General features: G+C 45.1%; 1 long non-coding RNA gene across 1 annotated transcript in view; it reads right to left on the bottom strand.

The window, feature by feature from the left end:
- LOC112929381 (uncharacterized) overlaps positions 1-24468 on the bottom strand; it is a 216133-nt gene that overhangs the window by 75157 nt on the left and 116508 nt on the right. The window contains exon 3 of the long non-coding RNA XR_011996157.1: positions 21705-21748. This is a non-coding gene — a long non-coding RNA (uncharacterized lncRNA). The remainder of the gene's footprint in view (positions 1-21704; positions 21749-24468) is intronic.

Here is a 24468-nt window from a genome sequence, read left to right as displayed (position 1 = left end):
CGAGCTTCGGTGGGCCTGACTCCTGACCTGTTGCCTTTCCCCTCTCCGGCTCTCTGAAAGTCACACACAGGAGCCAGGGTCACAGTTCCTGAAATGTGGATTTTTCTCATTGCAATGAGAAACGTGCAGGTGGCAACAGGCGACGTGCCCTCAACACCACCCCATGGAGCACAGGACGGGACAGGAGGGATGTGTGGGTGGAGAGTGGAATGTGGGGAGCAGGCGAGGGGACCAGACTGGGATCTTCAGCAGGGGCGGGAGGAGCCCTGGGACTGTCCCAGCCGGACCTCAGTTTGGCCAAGCTTGCTCCGGGCACATGGCAAGTCACACGGCTCTGTCCTCGGCGCCTGCACCTGAGGGATTGGGCAGGGCCCTGATAGCCGTGTCCCCTTTCAGCACTGCCTCTGTGGATTGCAGGTCGTCCTCTGAGGTGACTTAATTCCAATTCACCTGATAAACGATTCTTTATTCAAAAAAAAAAAAAGAAAAACTAGTTTCGTGTGTGGTATTTAGAGCGTGGATTTGGAGGCTCATCATAAAAGAAAATGAACCCATCAACCTAAAAGAAATAACATTTGAAAGATACTTTCTGGTTTACACTTTCCTCATACAGTATCGCATGCGATACTCTTGAAAATTCCCTTCCGATCTATACGTGCAGGTGAGGAAAAAAGTGACGCCCCCCCCCGCCCCCAAAGTTGGCAGCTGGTCTTATCTCTCACAGCTATTTATTTGGCAGGTCTGAAGTTTAAGCCCAAACGTCCTAACATGAAATCCAGCAGACACCCCACCACCAAGGATCTCCCCATCAACGAAGGGAGAGGATGTTGGAGTGGACTGAACACCCGCCAGGTGCGATTCATTCCTAGCCGCATCTAGGCCGCCAGGTGCCCTCACAAGGCAACATCGCTCAGAGGGTAGTCCTCGGGGCACCCACACGGCACCCCAGTTTCCTAGGAGCTTGTCACAGTATAAGCCTTAGAGCCCATCTCAGACCTACCAGCATCTCTGCGGACGGGGCTAAGGATACGTGTCTCATTTAGTGAGCTTCCCAGGGATTCTTACTGGGGAACCAGTATTGTAAGACCACTGGGGAACCAGTACAGGGAGACCACTGGGGAACTGGTATAGTAAGATCAGTTCCAGAGGAGGAAGAGGAGGATCAGAGAATCAGGATCTTGTCAGGTTTATGTAGTGTTAGATGGTGGCTCCAGGCCCTACGCCTTATGAGCCTTAAAGCCTGGGGCCTGTGAATAGACCATTCGGTGAGCACATAGGAAGCTCGGACAGAGGCTGGCCACTTGCAGATCACACTGACACACAAAGATGACATCTATCCACTTCTTTGTTTTACTGGGTACTTGATGGCAGAAATAAGTTTAAAAGCTTGGGTTGGGAGGCAGCCCCGGTGGCTCAGCAGTTTAGCACCTGCCTTCAGCCCAGGGCGTGATCCGAGACCCGGGATCAAGTCCCATGTCAGGCTCCCTGCATGGAGCCTGCTTCTCCCTTTGCCTGTCTCTCTGTGTCTCTCATGAATAAAGAAATAAAATGAAAAAAAAAAAAAAAAAGCTTGGGTTGGGGCAGAAAAAAGGGTTTCAGGACTAAAAAAATTGTTGGGGACACCTGGGTGGCTCAGCGGTTGGGGGGCTGCCTTCAGCTCAGGCCATGATCCCAGGGTCCTGGGATCGAGTTCCGCATCGGGTTCCCTGCATGGAGCCTGCTTCTCCCTCTGCCTGTGTCTCTGCCCCTCTCTCTCTCTTTCTCTGTGTCTCTCATGAATAAATAAATAAATCTTTTTAAAAAATTTTTTGAATTGTTGGGTCTGTCGCTGTTTATAGAGAGAGAGATGGATATTGGGCGCCCTGAGATAATGTGCAAGCTCTGTGGTCTCATCTAATCTGCCAACAGTCTAGGAGGAGGTATCGTTATTAATTATTATTCTCCCTAGATCAGAACTGGGAACTCTGAGAACAGACAAGTTGAGTGAATCCACAGTGAATAAAAGGCAGAGCCAAGCTGTCTGATTCCAAAGAACACACTCTCGAGCCCAACACTCAAAAAGTCTCCAGTCCCCATTCGAGCTCATGAAACAAGCAGGCCCCAAACACCAAGTTCAAGGGCTTAGTATCTTCTGTTCTTATGACTGGTTCATTAACAGTTCCCCATAAAAGAGACAGCATTAATAGCTATAACCTAATACAACAATGTAATAATCATTATAACAGCAATCAACATCGCCAAACACTTTAATGAATCACTGATGAGTTCCCATCACCTTAAAGAAAAATACATTTGAGCAGCCATTTCCACAAGAAGACAAGAGACACATCATGTGTCTCTTAGATTAATCAGCTAATCCATCGCAAATGGGTTCTTGGGCTTGGGGGGCAGCCCCACACACTGAGGATTTGGATTTCTACCAGGGGCAGGGTGCGAGCCAGCCAGTCCAGGGCTTGACCAGCAGCTGAGGGTTCTGGGGATGAAGGAAAGACGACGTGGATTTAGAAGACAGACAGCTCCTGTCCTTCCTTCTCGCCCCTCCCTCCCTCCCTTCCTGCCATTCTTCCTTCTGTCCACGCTCAGCCAGGGGCCAGTCAGGAGACAGAAGTCAGCCGAGTTATGTGAATGGAGACCCTTCAACCCGAAGAACTGTTCACTGGGAATAAGGCTGATAACTAGGTAACTGAAGGGTAAGAAGAAAACTCTAGGGCATCACAGTTCAGCCAACTGCAGGAGAAGCCACCACCCCTCGGGCTGGGAAAACAAAGTGAATGAGCATTAGGAAGCCCTAGGGAGCAGGGATGGGGAGTGACCCCTGCAGGGTGACGCACGCAGGCTGAGGCAGGGATCGCCAAGGGGCGCAGCGGGACTGGTTCTGTAACTTGCAAAACCTGCAAGGTGTGGTCCAGGAAGGCTCTGCTCCTGCCCAGGTGCAGAAGCAAGGCTGAGCTGCCACCACAGCGTCAGGAAGCCGAGGTGCCGTCCGTGGGAACAAGCGGGAGGGAAGGCGGGAGCCACCGTATCCCTGCCCCCAAAAGCACTTCCATATTCCCTGCTGTCTGGCTCTCAGAAAGATGAATGGATTTGGGGCATCAGAGAACACTTGGGATTTGGGGTTTCCCAGACTTCTCCCACTCTGCCAAGGTTCAAAATGTACCAACTATTGTTCTAGCACACCTGGCAGCTGCTCTAGGCTGGTGCATCTGCTCTCCCGTGCAATTGTCCTCCACGCTCCTGGAAATCCGGCATCACCATGCCCGCTGCAGCGGAGGCCAGCTGCCACCCAGGGAAGCTGAGTAGATTCTCCAGAGTCACACGACTCATCGAACCTAGGCCTGAAAACTCGCAAACACTCTCCTGGGAGGCCCCACCTCAGTCTCACACCCGTGTCCTGATAGCAGTGGCCATGGAACTTCGACTGCATGCAATGCCCCGCATGTGATGGATACACGCAGAGCAGAGGGAAATGAGACACGGAACCGTCTGAAAACCCTAATTTCCTAGAAGAGCATGTGACAGCTGTCAAACCTCCTCCTTGTTGCATGCACCGCAACCAAACACCCACAAGCATCTTCCTTGGTGAGAAGATCTTAATAGAGGCTCTAGGATAAAGGGCCTGTCTTGCCAGGTACATTTGGGAAATGCTGCTTAACTCAACCTCTCTTGTAGGGTCACCATGCACAGTGACAGAGCAAAGACTCCGAGCGGGGAACAAAAAGCCTGCAGTAAGAAAGTTCAGCCAAGTGTTTTGCAAGCTTCTACTGTGAATCTCGTTTGCCCACAACATTAATTAATGTCCCAGGGACAGTGTCTGGCCGCGTGTGCCTGGGAACGCTGCTCTGAGGAAGGGAGGCCTGCAAGGGGGAGTCCTACTTGCTGGAACAGGTACAGGCAGTGGCCTCTGACCTCAGAGGCACGGAGGTGAGGGATGCCGGAGACCCAGAAGTTCATGGGGGACACTTCCAGCCGAGGAGAGACAACATGAGAAGTGTGATTGACGGTGGACGCCCAGGTCCTCCGCTGGGAAAGCAGGCGCGGGAGCTGGGGAGACTTCACTGTGAGAAAAACTCATTATCTCAGGTAGCAGCCGTTTAGCCCGACGCCCTTCGGAACACTTGCGGTGCAGCATCTACGTCTCTTCTTGTGCCATGTGTATATCAGACAAAGAATTAACACGCGGGGCATATAAAGAAACAATCATACAAATCAATAGGAAAAAGACAAACCGATACAGAAGGAGGCACAAGAAAGGAAGACACAAGTAATCAAAGGGAAAAAAAAAAAGGCCAACGAACTTAAGAAAATTCATCTTGACAGTAATCAGTGAAATTCAAATTAAAATAAGACATCTGTTTGTTTTCTTTTTTTTTTTTTTTTTTCCCATCAGATTGGCAACGACAAAAAATCAGATTGGCAGCTCCTGTGAATGCTGGTAACGCGAAATGGTCTGGCCAGGTGGGAGGGCACAACCCAGCGTTTTCTATAAAAATTTAGAGCGTGCACACTCTGTCTCAACAGTTTCCCTTCTTAGCATCTACTGTAGATAAGGGTACAAGGAGATGTGAGCGTGCTCGCTGCAGCGTCGTTAGCAAGAGCGCAAACTTGCACTAACCCAAGGCCTCACGCCATGCAGTGCAAAAAGCAGCGATTGCAATGAATGAGCCAGGTCTGAACTCACTAACGTGGTCGGAAAAGGTAACGCAGTAATGCATCGGTGTGTGTGAGATAAAATCCCTAAGTTCACAGACGCGCAAGATAATGGTGATAGAAAAACCCAAGAACCAGCCTGGAAGGACACAGCTCAGTCTGATGCCAGCGGCTGTCTCTGGGGTGACGGTGGCCTCGCAGGAGGCGGCCAGCGAGGCCTGCAGCTTTATCTATGCTGTTTGAGGTTTTGCAGTGACCATGTGTCTGTGTGGTGCTTACCTACCTACTTGGTAAAGAAAAGCCATTTTATGTGAAATGACAAACTGGTATGTGACACGCAAGCAGGACGGACATCTCTTGCAGGGAACAGAGAATGAAGACGGTTTAAACATCTGCAAATAGACGGAGAGACTCTTCTGCTCCCGGCCCAGCTAGGGGTCCCTTCTGCACGGGGGCAGGACACTGCCCTTCCCGGAGCACCACTGGATGTCGGGCTGGGGGAGCACTCGGCGAGCACTCACTCACCTGTTCTTCACCCAGACCTCAGGAGGCCAACATCGGGAGCTCACGAAGCCTGGCCTGAAAGCCGGGTGTGTTTGAAGACACACCCCGGGGCGTGATGCTTCACCTTCCGCGTCCTTCACTGGGCTCGGGGATGCCCGGCCAGCCGGCAAGACGTTATTCCCGAGGTTTCCAAAAGGGATTAGCACTTGCATCCGCAGACTGAGCTAGGAAGACCTCCTCGCAGAGGCAGGCGGATTTCATCTCACCTGCTAAGGGCTTGAATAAAACGAAAAAAGTGGAGGAAGGGTGAATGTGCTCTCTGGGCTGGCGCTGGCACGTCCCTCTTCTCCTGCCCTCGACTCTGGCGCCCGTGGTTCTCAGGCCTCCAGACTCACTTTATTCTCACTTTATGATCAAGAATGTAGTACATGAGACATACAACATGCAAACTATGTGCTACTCGACTGTTCGTGTCAACAGTAAGGCTTCTAGTGGACAGTAGGCATTGCCGGTTCAGTTTTTTTTTGGGGGGGGGGGGCAAAAGTGTATGAAGATTTTCAACTGGGCAGGGGGGACAGGGCTCCTAACTCCTGTGTTGTTCAGAGGGCAACTGCGTGTGTGTGTGTGTGTGTGTGTGTGCGTGTGGCTCCTGCTGGTTCTGTTCCCCAGGAGAACAGTAATACGCAGTCTTCCCAAAAGCCGTGACCTTACTGCTGAGCCGTGTATAGGTCTGTCCGTGTACCCTCACCTATGGTCTATCACTGCATCTCTATAACCGTAAATAGTTGTATCTGTACCAGTAGTTCTCAATCAAGGAGGCTTTTTGCCCCTCAGGGGACATTTAGCAATATCTGGAGACATTTTTGATCATCACCAACTGAGGGGAGAGGGCTGCTACTGGCATCTAGTGGGCAGAGGCCCGGGACGCCGTTAGACATCGTACAACGCGCAAGACAGGCCTCACCATAAAGAATCACCCAGCCCCAGATGTGCAAACCCTGGTCTCTACCTATAAGAACTGCTTGAAATCAGAAACCCTCAGAAAGGTCTGGCAAGGTCTATTTAGTCCCTAAACCCAGATTTGGCCAGTTTCCACAGCCAGATAATACACGGCAATGAAAAACTATTGCTCACTGCCCTTTGGACAAAAGCCGGCCAAGTTCTCCGTAGTTTCTTGCAAGACCAAATGGGAGGGCAGCAGGGTCCGGCCCAGTTAAAGATAATGCAGCTGAAGTTGAGGTAAAAGGTCAAGGAACAGGTGAAAATAGTCCCTTTGATATTTCTCACCAAGAAAAAAAAAAACGCTTATGGAAGTCCTGACCCAGTGGACTGCAAAAGTGCAAAGAATATTAATAAGTAAACAGAAATGTCCCATTTTGTGTTTAGATTCTTTTCTTCTTATCAGATAGCATTTCGACTTGAAGATGTGTTCGGATAAATAGTCCTTCAGAGTATTCATCAACTCTCCGTTGGGTGAAAATCCTTCCCATTTTCTTTTTAAGTCTGTTTCCAATTGTGAAAAAGGTGCCAGTGATAATTAAAACCTAATTCCATCCCCGCGTTCCCTAGAAAAACAAAAGTACAACCCAGAATATGATCCCCTATAAAGCTCTCAGAAATGATCAGGTCCCCGCACCCACCCCTGATAACAGTGGTTTCAAATGGATCGGGTTTGCAGAAGAACAACCCAGAAACGCGGGGAAATTAATTGCTGTTTTTCACAAAGCAGCTTTAAAATGCAGCCACTAATTGACCTGCCGTTGGAGACGGTTTCCTCCTAGTTAGTAACCGCGCTGCCCAGACAGGAGGAAGACAGATCGCGTCCCTTTGAGAACAGTCTCCACTAAAACCAAATGATGGAAGAGATCGCCACGGTTTCGGGAACGTGCACCTCAGCACAGGGGCTCCCGCGAGGCTGTGATGCTTCGGGCCCAGCGACGGACCTGTCAGCCCCTGGACTGCTGTGTCCCAGGGGGCTCGCTCTTGGAAACTGGGTCTGGTCCCCGGGCGGCAGCAGGTGCCGGGGCCGCGGCTGTCTGTCCTCATCTGTCTACCGTGCGCGGCAGAACCAGGAACCCCCTCCCTGTCGCACTGGGGGTCGCAGGGCAGCGGGGGCGCCGTCCACACCTCGTGCTGGTCATCGCACGCGCCTGCTCCGGAGCCGGGCACCACCGCCCTCGGCCCCTCTCCTGCCCTGCCCGACCGGGAGGGCCCCTTGGGACCGCCTGCAGGGCTCACTCCCTTCTGGCAATCTCTTTCGGATGTGGCCAGCGGGGAGCCTGCTGGGGAGGCCGGGCAGAGGGAGGCCAGCGAGGTCAAGGGCTGCTGCCCCCCACCCCCAGCGCTCCCTGAGGCTGGCCCTGGGCTCCTGGCCGGGCCCCAGGCCTTACCGGCCTGTCCTTGCAGGTGCTGCCCACCTTCCCTCGTTTGTCCCCGTAGGCTCAGGGTCCACCCCAGGACAACCACTGTCCTACTAGGCCCCGGACAACCACTACCCATCGGGGTTTCCCTGCACCTCGCTCCACCCTCCTCCGGGGGGACGATCCGGGTTTGTCCTCTGCTCCTGCTCCGTTGGGCTGATCTGGGGTCGCTTATCCTGACCTGGGGCATTTGCGTCGCCATAACCTTCTAGTGCCTCGCAGGCTACTTCCCTTCATGGGCCTTCCCACCCCAGCTGCTCTCGTGAAGTCCGTCAGAGGCCCCCGGGCCAGGAGGCCAGAGAACCCAAAGCTAGAACACAACCGCTCTGCTCGTCTCGGGGTGGAGGGTAGAGAAGCCCCCGAGGGTCACAGGAAGGCAGTGGGCGCCGACTCGGGCGGGGGAGCCAGAGCTGCCGATGGACGGTTCCGACGTGTCTTTCTCTCAAGTGGAGAGTTGAACTCGAAGTTTTCCAAAACCCTCTCTTCACGCATCATATCCCTTGAGCCAGGATGCGCGGGGGGCGGGGGGGGGGGGGTTCGGTTGACTTTCCACCCCTCACAGTCCTGAGGGAGACAGATGAACTGGTTCAATTGGTCTGCCTGGCTGTTCTGTTCTATTTTCTCTTAGGTCTTTGGCTGGAGCATGAAAACAAAAGTTCCCTCCCTCTTACTCAGGCTGGATGCGGAATTGAGGTGGATTCTTTTATCCAAACTTCCCTCAAGGGAAAGGAAATGCACATATTTTGGTCCTGGTCCTTCTCCTGATCCCCACCCTTACTTCTTCCTTTTCTTTTTTTCTTCATTTGGCAAAGAAAGTCAATAATACCACCCCAATGATGACACCCAGTACACCCCTAAACGGAGGAGCTAAGACACGTGGCTCCTAGAACAACTTGAGCCCTTCTGACATCCATCAGGTCAGGCTATTTTATTCAAAATTTAGGATGTTCGTTTTTTTTATGAATTTATTTTTTATTGGCGTTCAATTTGACAACTTATAGAATAACACCCAGTGCTTATCCCGTCAAGTGCCCCCCTCAGTGCCCGTCACCCAGTCACCCCCACCCCCCCCGCCCTCCTCCCCTTCTACCACCCCTAGTTTGTTTCCCAGAGTTAGGAGTCTTTATGTTCTGTCTCCCTTTCTGATACTTCTCACTCATTTTTCTCCTTTCCCCTTTATTCCCTTTCACTATTTTTTATATTTCCCAAATGAATGAGACCATATACTGTTTGTCCTTCTCCGATTGACTTATTTCACTCAGCATCATACCCTCCAGTTCCATCCACGTTGAAGCAAATGGTGGGTATTTGTCGTTTCTAATGGCTGAGGAATATTCCATTGTATACATAGACCACAGCTTCTTTATCCATCATCTGTCGATGGACACCGAGGCTCCTTCCACAGTTTGCCTATTGTGGCCATTGCTGCTAGAAACATCGGGGTGCAGGTGTCCCAGCGTTTCACTGCATCTGTGTCTTTGGGGTAAATCCCCAGCACTGCAATTGCTGGGTCGTAGGGCAGGTCTATTTTTAACTCTTTGAGGAACCTCCACACAGTTTTCCAGAGTGGCTGCACCAGGTCACATTCCCACCAACAGTGCAGGAGGGTTCCCTTTTCTCCGCATCCTCTCCAACATTTGTGGTTTCCTGCCTTGTTAATTTTCCCCATTCTCACTGGTGTGAGGTGGGATCTCATTGTGGTTTTGATTTGTATTTCCCTGATGGCCAGTGATGCGGAGCATTTTCTCATGTGCATGTTGGCCATGTCTAGGTCTTCCTCTGTGAGATTTCTCTTCATGTCTTCTGCCCATTTCATGATTGGATTGTTTGTTTCTTTGCTGTTGAGTTTAATAAGTTCTTTATAGATCTTAGAAACTAGCCCTTTATCTGATATGTCATTTGCAAGTCTCTTCTCCGATTCTGTAGGTTGTCTTGTAGTTTTGTTGACTGTATCCTTTGCTGTGCAAAAGCTTCTTATTTTGATGAAGTCCCAATAGTTCATTTTTGCTTTTGTTTGTTTCCCTTGCCTTCCTAGATGTATCTTGCAAGAAGTTGCTGTGGCCGAGTTCAAAAAGGGTGTTGCCTGTGTTCTCCTCTAGGATTTTGATGGACTCTTGTCTCACATTTAGATCTTTCATCCATTTTGAGCTTATCTTTGTGTCTGGTGCAAGAGAGTGGTCTAGTTTCATTCTTCTGCACGTGGCGTCCAATTTTCCCAGCACCATTTGTTGAAGAGACTATCTTCAATAAATCTTTTTTTTCCAGGGGATAATCTTTCCTGCTTTGTCAAATATTAGTTGACCATAAAGTTGAGGGTACACTTCTGGGTTCTCTATTCTGTTCCATTGATCTATGTGTCTGTTTTTGTGCCAGTACCACACTGTCTTGATGACCACAGCTTTGTAGTACAACCTGAAATCTGGCATTGTGATGCCCCCAGCTCTGGTTTTCTTTTTTAAAATTCCCCTGGCTATTCGGGGTCTTTTCTGATTCCACACAAATCTTAAAATAATTTGTTCTAACTCTCTGAAGAAAGTCCATGGTATTTTGATAGGGATTGCATTAAACGTGTAAATTGCCCTGGGTAGCATTGACATTTTCACAATATTAATTCTGCCAATCCATGAGCATGGAATATTTTTCCATCTCTTTGCGTCTTCCTCAATTTCTTTCAGAAGTGTTCTATAGTTTTTAGGGTATAGATCCTTTACCTCTTTGGTTAGGTTTATTCCTAGGTATCTTATGCTTTTGGGTGCAATTGTAAATGGGATTGACTCCTTAATTCCTCTTTCTTCAGTCTCATTGTTAGTGTATAGAAATGCCACTGACTTCTGGGCATTGATTTTGTATCCCGCTGCACTGCCGAATTGCTGTATGAGTTCTAGCAATCTTGGGGTGGAGGCTTTTGGATTTTCTATGTAGAGTATCATGTCATCGGCAAAGAGGAAGAGTTTGACTTCTTCTTTGCCAATTTGAATGGCTTTTATTTCTTTTTGTTGTCTGATTGCTGAGGTAGGACTTCTAGTACTATGATGTTTATATATCTCAAAAAGAAAAAAAAAAACCTACTGGGTCACCTGGGTGGCTCAGTGTTTGAGTGTCTGCCTTCAGCTCAGGTCATGATCCTGGGATCCTAAGATCGAGTTCTGCATCAGTCTCCCCACGGGGAGCCTTCTTCTCCCTCTGCCTGTGTCCCAGCCTCTCTCTCTGTATGTCTCTCGTGAATAAATAAATAAAATATTTTTTAAAAAAACTATAAAAACCATCCATAAGGGTATCTCCTTGTCTTTTGGGTGCTCAGAGAACAAATAACTGATTGTCCTACAAGCAGATTCCCAGCCCGTCTGCGGAGTTTTAGAGCATGGGATGGTTGGAATGTACAATTAGGAACCACCCCCCCAAGCCAACAGAGTCCAGCACCTGGCTGGAGGAGGGAGTGCCCCTGCACTAACCCACACCACCTATGCAGAAACAGTCTGTCTCTCCTTGCTCCATGACTGTACAAATTAAATTTCAAGACATGGAAACAACTGAAGAGAGACTTCATGCCATCAGCATCCCTGAAGCTATGTTTGGCTCCAGGAAGGAAGCTTCAAAGAAAGTACAAGCCCAGGTGTTAACTGAATTCAAGAACAACTACGGGTGGGGATGGAGGGGTCAACCCAGGTCCTAGGAATCTCAGAGGAAATGTTCCATGTTGATCCTCATCTCTAGTCCTTCCATCTATTCCTACAACTGAGACAAGAGTCACTAGGCCTGTTATGAGAACAGTGACCCCATCTTTGTGAACTAATCCAGAAGAAAACCAGTGACCTTAGCACACCTGCATTCTGCAGATACCTCCAAGCCTGTTGTGCAAATGTGCACCTCAGTCAACACTCATCAGGATAACTACACACTTAAGTACCTGAATCGATCTACTATGCATAATGAGAGTGAATAATGATAGAGGGACCAGGAAAGAAATATGACAGCTTAAAACAATGATCATTAACATCTCTTAACAGACTCGCAAAAAATTCTTCATGGTCTAATGCAGCACCATTTAAAAATGTTGATGTCTACAGGTGATTATTTTTCACATGCTTGTAATAAAATTGGTTGCTCTTCTGGTGCATAGCGGCCTAGAAGACGTCCACTTACAAAGTGATGTTTGGAGGGAATGGAAGAAAGAAATGAATACGTAGCTCAGAAATAAATGACAGGGGCTGGAGCACCTGCTCAGGGGATGCTGAAGAAGGCACGCTCTAAGGACTCAAGCACCGTGCGGCAGTCTGGGACAGCTTTGCACAGAAGCAGAAAGCCACATCTACCCAGGAATTTCTGAGCAGACTGAACACCTGGGACGTTAAAAGGAAAATTCTAGATTATTAACCAATAAAATAGAAGCATGCTTCAAATCCTCCCGTAAGAAGGCATGGGAGATTGTAATGTCTCTCTCACGCTTGCTCTCCACATGACTGAGTCCACTTTCTGTGATGTCAGTTCTGTTCTTGGTTGCCTCCAATGCAGATTTTTGAATTCCACCACGATGTTTTGAGATTTATCTCCTTGTCTTATTCCTACTAGCTCTGTGTCTCTGCCTTCAAGTGAAGCGCTTGCACCACTCTGATCCTGTTTCAGAGAGGCTCATTGTTTCCAGGAGATGCCTTAGACTTCTTAGATTTTTAACTTATCTTGGAGAATATTAATTTCAGATATGTACTTTTTCTTTGAGTCCCTAGGGCAATGCTTCTTTTCTCTTAGGCGTGGTTCTCACTTTGTTTTGTTTTGTTTTGTTTTTTGATTGTTTATTTTGTTCATCCCAATTTGGGCAAAACCAAGCCCTGTGTTTTCTAAGAGCTAGGATAAACAGTGTCCAAAGTCACCATCCAGCTTCCCTGGAATACCGGCCATGTTCATGCATTCATCATTGGGCTTAGATTTAATTTTCTCTTGCTCCAATGACTGAGTTCTTTGCCATTATTCACGCAACTTTTTCTCTTGCAAATAAGTAATCTAGAATGAGACTCTTCACTTGCCACCCCTATTTTTTCTGCTTCTCTTTGGGTTATTATTTGCACATTTTTTTAAAGCAAGCAGTAATAGTTACTTGAAGCCCAGGCAAGGAGCAAAGTTCTAGAATGATCAGATTAATCACGGCTCTCTCATGTTTGTGGATGGCCCCCTGTCATTCTCATTATGAAACTCCTGGGACTTAGACATTGAGGGTGAGTCTCAAAGTTGTGTGTGTGTTTATGTGAGAGCGAGTACATGTATATATGGTGTGTGCATAGGAATACATATGTGGAAAAGAGCAAGAGAGAGAGATTGATAGATTGAATTGATAGATAACTTAATAGATTCGGAGACGTTTTCCCCATAGATTCTTTGAGCAATAGAGCCTGTCTGGTTTTAAGAATGTGCTTTTCAAAAAAAGAAAAAAAAAAGAATGTGCTTTTCAATCTATTCCATAAAACCAGCAACATATGGTCCTATACTCTTAATTTTATGCTGTTTTGCTAGTTTGTCTTTTTGTATTTTGATAGAAAGGTATATTAAATATACACAGTCTGTGACATTACTAACTTGGAAGTACATATTCATATTTGCCTAATGCTCTAGAGTAATTTATGACTCACAGAAATGATCCAATCTTCAATAGTAGAACAGAACCCATCAACGGAATTGCCTGCCACGTTAGACAGTGTGCTTTCATTTTCTTCCCCGGCAATTGGTCAACTCAATTAATTAGTGGGTTGTGGGTTTTTTAGCCAATTTCAATTATTTCTATTTCTTCCCTAAATAATACATTTTATTAATAATTTCATCAATGTATTGGCCTGGAGTTGTACATTTTCCTTGTATCCTCTTATTTTTGAATCTTCTCTATATTTGGAATGTTCTAGTCTCTCTTTAATTTTCCTTAAGGATAATGGTGAGTCTATTTTTTAACAAGATTCTATGAAATTGATTCAGTTGATCAATTTGTTTATTTTTGATAGAGGGGAGAGAAAGAGAAAGGTAGACAGACATTGGAATAATTTAGCTCTTCTATTTTCTAATTATTTTCTAATTATTATTCTTATCTTCATCATTTGTATTTGCCTGGTTTCCTCACGTGGGTTTCGGGTTCTCAGTCTAATATCTGAAAGAGACTGATTAGTTTACTTTTATTACTTCTTATTGAATAAGGAATTGACTTCTGGTATGAATTTGCCTTGGAGTAGAGCTTTGGAAATACAACATGTGTTTACAATAAAGTATTCTTACTTTTATTTCTAAATAATTAGTAACTTAGATCATATTATTCTTTAACCAAAAATTATTTAGAGAGGGAATTTAGTTGTTATCATTTGTTATGACTTTTATTTTTAATTTGTATTTATCTGACATTAGATGTGGAGAGCTGATCTTATGAAATACCCACTTTCCAGAATTTATCATGCTTATTCTTGTGATTTAGCGGAAGATAGAATGTTATCAATCTTCCACGGAAGACTAAAAACATTTATATTTTAATATATGAATGTTATTCTTTTATTTCAGTTTGTCTATGTACTTACGTATTTTTAATCTCTTACCTGCCAAGGGTAGTAAGAGAGGTATGTCACAGTCTCTCCAAACAAACGTGTTTCTGTAAATTTCCCATTTTATTTCTAACATTTTTAGCTTTATATATTTTGATGCTCTGTAATTCAGCAAATAAATTTTCATGACTATTTTATCTTTCCTGTGGATTGTAAAGTGACATTCTTTGTCTCCTTTAATATTATTCGGCCTGGAATAAAGTTTGCTAGGAACAAATGCTGTCAGTCCCGCTCACTGTTTTTGCATTTCCTCAATAATGGATTTTATCCAATTTTTTCAACTTCCTCTGTCATTTAGGTGTATGTAACTCCTAAAAAAGTGGGAATGTAATCTGCCATTGAACACAATGAGAGAAGTTTGGTCTTCTCAATTTTGGGGCAATGTCATTAGTTATAGAGACTCTTTTAAAAGGACCTCAGAAACGTCGGCAGCAGCCCCTCCCTGCACAGTGTCCTGGGGGAAGCCGAGCTGTGACCTGCCAGCGGTGGCATCACCGAACCCCTGGCTGCCAGTTAGGCAAGGCTGCCTCGAGGCTACAGGAGCTCAAAACAGGTGCAATGAGCCAGGTGAGACGGGCCTCCAAGGTAAAATCTCAGCATTGACAGCAGCAACCTCAGCGGGCCCTCGTGTGTGACTCTTCTCCCCCTGCCACCCTCCACCCTCACGGGACAAGGAAGCCGGGGCCACACTGTGCTGCTGGCACCCACATCAGATTGCAGGGAGAAACGCACTTTATAGCTTCCAGATGGCATCCTCCCTGTCCTGCAGGCTTAGCTAAGGACGGCGCCTGCCCGCAACGCCAGGAGAAGTCAGGGTCAATACCATCTGCTGGGAGATCTGCTCAAAGCACTGTGGAGGTACTGCAGACCCCCGTGCCTCAGTTTACTGTTCAAGAGGATGAAATGAGGCAATGACGTGCGCATAAAGCCCTGAGAGCAGATTCTTGGCAGACAGTAAGCGACAGCCAAGACTTAGCTAGTCTTACTGACTTGACCATCTTGTTCTAAATCAGCTTTTCAGACTGCTTGCCCGTTTCCTCTCTTGACCATATTTTTATTTTTTTGGTCTACATTTTGTTTGTGCCTTTCTTTTTTTTCTCAGCAGTTTGGAAGGAACACACTGTTTTTTAAATTTTGCTTTGCTTTGCTTTGATATATTTGAATCTTTTTTTTTCTCTGATTCACAAGATTTAACATCAACTCTCACGCCCCTCGTAGGATGAGCAATGCAGTGAGTTCATGTTTTTCATCTCCCTTTTATAAACCCATTTTCTTTGGATTAGTACTGAAAGATTGAGAGAGCCATCTCTTTGGAGAATCATATTTGCATTCAAATGAGAAGGATATTTACAGGTTTTGATTTTGTATTAATTACTTTCTTTGCTTGTAATCATCCTTCTTATGCCATGGTTTCTCCTTCTTAAAGCTCTAATTTCAAGTCAGCATCACTGTGTGTAACTCACACTCATTTTCCCTCAAATAAGATTTTAGGAGAAATTTATTTGACAAGGTTTTCAATATCCTTTTTGGCTTATTTTGCATTTGTGTAGGTTTCTTGGAGATTTTTGTTTTGTGTTTTGCTTTTAACCTTTACCCACGAATGGCCATTTGGCAGGTGATCACATTGTTGGGTCACACACTTTTCTCTGAAAACACTATACATGTTGCCCCATTTCCTGGCATTTGCTATGCTCTTCTAGGTGTAAATCTTCTTTTCATTATCCCTTCTTATAATACAGTGGGGATGTTTGATCTCCGTATTTAGATCTTTTCAGCTTCAGAAAATTGTATCTAATTATACCCTTGATGATTGTTTTCTTTCCATTGCTCTTTTAATCTTCAGAAATATCTAAAATTTATGTGTATTATTTCCATTCTCTATCCTTTTCTCATTTTTTTTTCATCTTTTTCTTTGTATTCCTCTGAGACATACTGAGTGCTCAGCAAATTTGTAAGAAAGAAAGCAAGCAAGGAAGGAGAAAGAAGGAGGGACCAACTTAGGGGACATGTTTTGAATTTATCCTTACCAGCTTGGATTTGACTTTCTGATCATGTCTGTCCTAAGTGTGGGTAAGTAGCTGTTAACCTCCTAGTAGCTTCCTTGCAACCTTTCCTTGTGTCACTGACCTCACGTATTTTTATCAGTTTGTGTAGTTATTTTCAAAATCCCATCTTCTTGTATTTTACTGAAATTCTCTATGCTCCCTCCACACCCAACTCATACAACAAATAATTTTCAGGGTGATATTATTTCTTCCTTGCACCACAGTATTTCCCAGTCACACCACTGACTTGTTTTGTGATGAACATTCTTGAAAGGTACCACATGGATTTGCTAGCCTGTTCAGTGTTCTTCCATCCGGGTGCTGAGGGACCAAAGTGCGATCCTCTCTCCTAGCGCACCTGGTTGGTTCTGACACTTGACACCAATGACTAAACGAAACACACAAGTCATCTTTGTCGTTAGCACTGCTGCCAGGGACTCTCCTGTCTCTACCCAACATAGCTCTTTCCCTGTAGGTGTTATGGCCCCTAACATGTAGGGGGCCTGTTCACCCTCATTGCTCATCTTAATTTCCTATGAGTACACATTGTTGGAACAGAGAAAGATGTGGGGGTGCCCACTGCACCTTTCAAGAAAAGTGCTTTAAATAAATGACTATTTTTATGATTCGTATAAATCCTGAGTCTTTGAGCCCAATAGAGAGAGTGTGAAAGTGTGTGGGGGGGTGGGTGTTGTGTGTGCGGGGGGGTGTATGCGTGTGCTCTGGGTGAACTGGAGAAGAATTCATCCTCCATACTTTACGCATGCAAAATACAGTCCTGCAATCTACTGTTTTTCTTATTCTCTACTCACTTTTACTTTCATATTTGTTAAATCTTAGAATATATTTATTCCGATAGGAAATTAAGCTAGACTACAAACTCCCTGAGGACAGGGACTATGTACTTAGTTCCCCAGCTAATCCCATGGCCTAGCCCATATATATGATAGAATGAATAAGTCGGGGATTAAATAAAGGTTGGGATGGACTGAAATGGACCCACATTTTTTTTTATTATGGACCATCTTCTCCATATCTTTCTATTTATTCTATTTATATTGGTTTGCAAATATGTTTTTCGAGTTATTAAGTTAGAAAATTATTCCTGCCAGCATCCTCATCTGGTAATGATTGTTATGGGAATTTCTTGTTGGTCCTTTTTATAAATTTCAATATTTCAGTTTCTCATGTGTAAGAAGTGTTGAAATGAACAGAATTAGCTCATGCAATGTCAAGAGGTTTGGTATGCACATTAAAAAGTACCATGATTGTTATAGAGTTTTTTTTAAAAAACTCTTTGTTTTGGGGGGAGGGGGTCAAAGTCATTAAAGGATATTTGGAGAATGAGTGAACAAAACAGCCCCCAAATCCCAAGATTGAAATGCAATCACTGTATGACATCTCCACATGTTTCCTCCCAGGCTCCTTTCTCAGTGTTGAGCCTCGAGGCCGTGGGTGGGAAGGGATGACCAGCCAAACGCTAGTGGGAGGGTGGAATTCATGGTATTTAGAAAGAGGCACAGAATCTATATTCATGCAGCTGAGCCATTCCTTTTATTGTTTGTATTTTCCCTTTTTGAACAGTAATTGCTGCCACCAGAAACCCTCTACAGCACGACACCCCACGGCAGTCAAAGGAATTGAACCATCTCGGGTGTGGAAATTGGGGAGCTGCATAGATAGACCAGGGAAGTGGCTGGATGCGGTGGGGCTTGTTTCAGGAAAGCAGAATGCCCTTAAAATGTGACTTAGAACAACTTTTGTTATTCACATTCTATGAATTTAACTATTTCTAGTTACAGAAACCTAAAAAATCCTGCAACCCATAACCATGGGCCTGATGAATGGAAATGTCATCTTGGGGTAAGTCTACCTGTGTCCAGAATGGCGTGGGAAAAAAGAGCTTGGATGGTGAAAACGAACAATCTGAGCAAGAACAGACAATTCTCATAGTAAATACAAGCTAGATATTTTACCATGTCTTAGTAAGAGGAAATCAGAGCTTTTTGTTAAGGCCCTGCTTTGGATAGTCAAAGGTTACATGAATTATGGGCATGCCAACTGTCTAAACATATGAAGTTTCCATTTCAGATTGGGTTCAACTATGCCAACCCATCCTCTGACCACCTTTGTGACAGCCTTCGCCCTCCAAGTTCACGTGACCTGTTCTGTCCATCGCAGAGATACAAATCAGGCCCAGACTAAGGGGATACAGATTCTGATACTCAATGTGGACAGAGCTGATGAAAGACCTTCCCCCCAACTCACAGAAAAGGGCTCTTTCCAAATGCATTCCTGCACGATGTGCTAAGTTTCAGGCATTATTAGACATTATCAGGTGTGTTTCTGGGGAATCTGGGTGGCTCAGTTGGTTAAGCATCTGCCTAGGGCTCAGGTAGGTCATGATCCCAGGGTCCTGGGATGAGCCCTGCATCCACTCCCTGCTCAGTGGGGAGTCTGCTTCTCCCTCTCTCTATGGCCCTCCCCCCTGCTCATGTGCTCTTACATGTTCTCTCTCTCTCTCCCTCCCAAATAAATAAAATCTTTTTTAAAAAAAGATGTATTGTTTCCTTTTTTGCCATTAGGCATTTTAATATATGCTTCTTCTTCTTCTTTTTTTTTTTTTTTGCTCTAACATGGTATAATCAAATCTCTTTATTTTATTAAATGGCCGTTCATAACCATTTTAGTAACTACATGATACCCCAGGCAGTACACACCCTGTCCACACCACCATCTCCGTCCTCCATTGTTGGAGATCTAGACGGAAGAAGTTACTTTGTAAATTCCCAATTTGGAATATTCACTAGGAAAGTTTAATGAGGGATCCCTGGGTGGCGCAGCGGTTTGGCGCCTGCCTTTGGCCCAGGGCGTGATCCTGGGGACCCGGGATCGAATCCCACGTCGGGCTCCCAGTGCATGGAGCCTGCTTCTCCCTCTGCCTATGTCTCTGCCTCTCTCTCTCTCTGTGTGTGTGACTATCATAAATAAATAAAAAATTTAAAAAAAAAGAAAAGAAAAGTTTAATGATTTACATCATGGGCTTAGACTTTTTGATATTATATGAAGACAGATGTCTCCCACTGAAAAAGGAAATGCACCATTCAGAGTTCTGTGTTTTGTTGTGGCTTCTGTTTTCTTTTCAGCACAACTAACCAACTCTCTGTTTATAAAAACCAGCTATTTATGTAATACAGCTATTATATAAGTAGCTCATTTATGTAAAGACACTAGGGCATTGGGTACCACTTCAGAAAGGGGCATGGAATAGTAATAACTATGAGCCCAGCCACACACACCTCTTCTGGGGTCAGTTGTTGCATATTTTGATTCCTAATTCCCAGCAGGAGGTATTTTGGCAGGGCCAAGGCCTGAAAGCTGGCTGAAGGATTTGAGGTTATTTGGGAAGGAGGAGGAAGGCTGAACCCAGAGCCCACTAGGTCTTCTCTTTTTAAAGTAATGACAAATGATGACTCTTCTCCATCATATATAATTTAGTGGTAAGGTTTGGTAATTTCTGAGTAAAATGAACACAAAATAAGATGTGCAGTCATGTGAAATACTTCTGGTTAACCTCTCCTGAGAATGATTGAATTCAAGATACAGATGTGAGTGTGTGTGTGTGTGTGTGTGTGTGTGTGAGAGAGAGAGAGAGAGAGAGAGAGAGAGAGAGAGAAACTAAATTTAATATGCAATAGGTAGAAATAAAGATAATGCTCCTCTGTTCCATACAAGGGCGGATGGGTTGGCAGTGGAAGCCATCTGCCCCAATGAGGAGTATTTTGCCAGTGACATTGTTTAAAAAGTCAGTTGTGTTATTACTTCTTTTTATAAATAAATACTTCATTTATTTTTAGTTTTCTCTCTATTGCCTGCACTCAGGACAGAACATTCCCATTTGTCAGCCCCGGGATGCCACTGACTCTTCCTTATATGCCTTCTCTCCCTTATAAAACAAAATCAGTGGGGTAGGGATTATTAATTCCACTTTAAAGACCAGGAACCTAAGACACAGAGAACTTAAGCAACCTGCCCGTAGCTGTATGGTGAGGAAGAGGCCAGCTCAGGATTTGAACTCTGTACATACAGATTCAAAAGCTTATAATCTGTGAAACATGCTGACTGCATAGAGATGGCAGATGGAGCTTTTTTTTTTTTAAGATTTTATTTATTTATTCATGAGTCAGAGAGAGAGAGAGAGAGAGAGAGAAACAGGCTCCATGCAGGGAGCCCGACGTGGGACTCGATCCTGGGACTCCAGGATCACACCATGGGCCAAAGGCAGACGCTAAACCTCTGAGCCATCCAGGCCTCCCAGGATGGAGCTTTTATTCACAGAAAGAGAAAGAAGAAAAGCAAGAAGAGTAAGAGGAGAAGGAGAAAGACAGACATAGAAAGAGAGTGGCCACTTTTATAGTTTGGGGCCTAACACCTTATCTTCTTACCTCATAATATTTTTTTAAGATTTTATTTATTTATTCATGAGAGACACAAAGAGAGGCAGAGACATAAGCAGAGGGAGAAGCAGGCTCTTCGCAGGGAGTCCGATGCAGGACTCGATCCCTGGACCCGGGATCACAGCCTGAGCTGAAAGCAGATGCTCAACTGCTGAGCTACCCAGGCATCCCATCTCATCATATTTATTTTTAAAATGTTCTTTTAACCAAAATTCATGTGCTGAAGCCCTCCCTCAAGTACCCCAGGACATGACTGTATTTGGACATGGGGTCTTAAAGAGATCATGAAGTTAAGATGAGGTCATTATGGTGGGCCTCAATCCAATATGACCAGGAATCTCATAAAAAAGAAGAAATTCTGAGACAGGTAAGATACAGACACAGAGGGAAGAGCTCGGGAAGACACAAGGAGAAGATGATCACCGGGCATCTGCGAGCCACAGAGACAGGCCTCAGAAGAAATTGAGCTAGACGACACCTGCCTGGACTCCTAGCCTCCAGAATCGTGAGAAAAGTTTCTGTTCTTGGAGGCACCTGGCCCGTGCTATGGTGTTACGACACCCTAGGAGAGGAACGCGCCATCGGGCTCACATGGAGGCTGCACATCTGGGGGGCTGCCCCACACCGAGACCAGCAAAGCTGCTCTCCCAGTGTGACCTATTAACTGGGCTCTGCTAGCCCCCCCCCCCGGGAAAAGGTCTACGGGATCAAGGCCAAGACACCCCTCTTTATACCCGCCACAGAGCTGGGGCTGGCTGTAAATCAACATTTCTGCTAGGGTCCAACCCCACCTTTCTCTTTTGTCTCTGTCAAGCTGACATTTCCCAGAAAGATGTATTAAACATGCAGTGGCTGCCTTTGGCAGAGATGGGCCCTGGTTTGAGCGCTAGTGAATCAGGGCCTTCACCAAACACAAAATGACAGAACCGTTTCCAGCAGAGGATTAATTGAGCCAACTCAAGACAAACACAACGTATTTTGGCATTGCTTTTGACAGATGGAAATAAAACAAACATTAGCAACCGGATTGTAGCTAACAATATGCAAAATTAAAGAAGGTACCTTTTTTACTTTGTCTGGGAGCCCACTGGCTTTTCTTATAAAATCTGCAGAAGAAGAGGAAGAAAAAAAAGACAGAGCTGTTAATCTCGTTACACAACCAGTTAGCACATGCAAACAAGGGAAATTAAAAGTCTTTGCATTCAGGGGAGGAAATAGATATTTGACACATATATTTATTAGGGAGACTGGACTGGAAAAAATAGCACTGCTGTATTAATCAGAAATGGTGTAGAAAATACTTCAATAATAGAACAGAATGTGCACAGACAGCATAAGCTGCTTACAAATGGAAGCCTGAGGTCTAAGTATTTTTATTTGAAGGTTAAATTTTCAATTAATTTTTTTTCAGCTTGTTGCCATCTTTTCCAAGCATCACTGTTAATTGCTATAAAACAATGTCTCTCCCTGTTGAATTCCGGACATGGGGGCCAGAAGCTGTCGGCCATCTAATGGGCATCAGAGGATCGTGGCAGAAATCAAAACCACCGTTTAAAAGCGGAGCCAAAACATCAGGCCCTGAGAAGTCAAATGAGGAGTTAAAAACCCTTTCCGTTCATTTGCTCAGTCTTGCAGAAGTCACGTTTGGAAGCTCTAGCCTGTCATCACAAAGCACAGAGAGAAGCTTTCTATTATTGGAATTTCCAAATATCCCAGCTTCAGGAGTTTGTGGCAGCCCTAGAGCCATATGCCCACTTCCTCAGTGGGTCACCAGAGAAGGAATTTTAACCATTCTTCTGTAGGATGGGACAATATGCATGTCTCGGACTGTAAATGGGCCTATCCACTTCCACTGCTGGATTAGCTGGCACTGGAGGGCTCTCTTCCTGTCTGGGACCCAGCCCTCACTGTGTAGGATGCTAGGAAACAGAATTTAGAAAGCACTCGGATGGAGAAATAAGTTTACATCTTGAGTTGTAGACAGGATTAGAATGAAGATTTGGGGCATAAATAGATTCACATAGGTTTTGGCTGGAAGACCTGTATGTTGGCTTGAGAGTCAGAATTAACTCTGAAAATGATTTTTGGCTGAGACAAAGAAGAATAACAGCATTGAGGACAAGATGTGTAGCATTACATTTCATTTAAAATAGCCTCGCATTGGGGACCCCTGGGTGGCTCAGAGGTTTAGGGCCGCCTTCGGCCCGGGTTGTGATCTTGGAGTCCGGGATCGAGTCCCACGTCGGGCTCCCTGCATGGAGCCTGCTTCTCCCTCTGCCTGTGTCTCTGCCTCTCTCTCTCTTTCTCTCTGTCTCTCATGAATAAATAAATAAAATCTTTAAAAAAATAAAATAAAATAGCCTCTTATCGTAGAAAAAATATAGCCTTTTCTAATAAGGTAAATTTATTTTGTAACCCAGCTCCACCCCTTCCTGCTTATGTACTTTTGTAAAAGTCATCTAAACTCTCAGCCTCAATTCTTTCATCTGTAAAATGGGAATGATAATGTCTACTCCGTACCTTCTTGAAAGAAGCAGTAGAAATAAGTAAATAGATAATAGATCCATTTTGTTTCCCCCTCCTCCAAGGGGACATTGGCATTGTCTGGGGAGATTTTTGATTGTCATGGCTTGGGTAATGAGTGTCACTAAAATCTAGTGGACAGAAGCTCAGTATTCTGCTATACACCCTACAAGCACAGGATAGACCCCCAAGAATTATCCATCCCAAAGTGCCAAGAGTGCTGATACTAAAAATCCCTGGATGAGATAATAGATAAAAATTAGTGGAGAAATTGATTTGAGGGATTTCTAGATCATCTATCAATCTATAATTAGATTAATTAATAGAATGATGAGAAATATTCTGACACGGAACACTCTAGGCATCCAACAAACAGAAGTTTTCACTAAATCCAAAGATGGGATTAACAGCATTGTGGTTGGGACGAAGGGTCCAATGATTCTGAGGGTGAAATGATGTTAATAATGAAAACATGCCACCCATCATGCTGAGTACCTTGTATTTTTATCACACTTAAGAGTGGGTTTCATCTAAGTCTAGGGCTAGGACTAGTGTTAGACCTGTGGGTCCCGGGAAGATCAGGGTCAAAGCTGGTGGACCTTTGCCAAGGAGCAGCCAAAGCTCACCAGTTATTCTGCAAATATGCCCACAGTCCCTCCAGCACCAAGCATCCTGAGTCCCGACAGTTCCAGGGGAAGGGGCAGACCTGATGCGACCTATATGTGTCAGGGTGGTCTACTCCATCATTGCCCACTTTCTCAGGCAATGGGACTGAGATGATCTGGAGCATGTGGGTGACCCAGTTCTATCAGTCTTTGTATCCGATTGCACAAGGAAGGAACAGACATAGCTGAAGGGATTGGGGTTTCATGTGAAGAGGAGACGCTAGGACCATTTCAACATTAAATCCACTTTGAGAAAAGACAATGGTTCAATGCGTATTTAAGAGAATAAGAAGTGTATGAGGTTCAAGCCAATGTCTACACCCCGCATTCAATCTACAGGAGGGCCAGGCATCTCCAGAAGGTAGGAGAACAGGGCCTTTGAGAGATAATGGGAGCGCTGGCCACCTGCAGTCACATCTTTCTGTCAAGAATGTGGGTCAGCATAATCACACCACAGTTTCCAGAAGATAAATCTGTAATGTCATCATACGTATGGATAAAGGAACCTAAAATATTGCATGGTGTCCTGGCTGGAGAAAGACAGCTTGAACAGAAGTGAGTTTTCTGAATGGAACAGGGTAAAGGGGAGAAAAAAGAAAGAGACTTGACAACTAACTATTCACTTGCAATGTCCCGGC

Source organism: Vulpes vulpes, chromosome 12 (assembly GCF_048418805.1).
Source record: "Vulpes vulpes isolate BD-2025 chromosome 12, VulVul3, whole genome shotgun sequence".
NCBI classification, from domain to species: domain Eukaryota; kingdom Metazoa; phylum Chordata; class Mammalia; order Carnivora; family Canidae; genus Vulpes; species Vulpes vulpes.
This window is presented reverse-complemented; position numbering and strand designations above follow the sequence as displayed.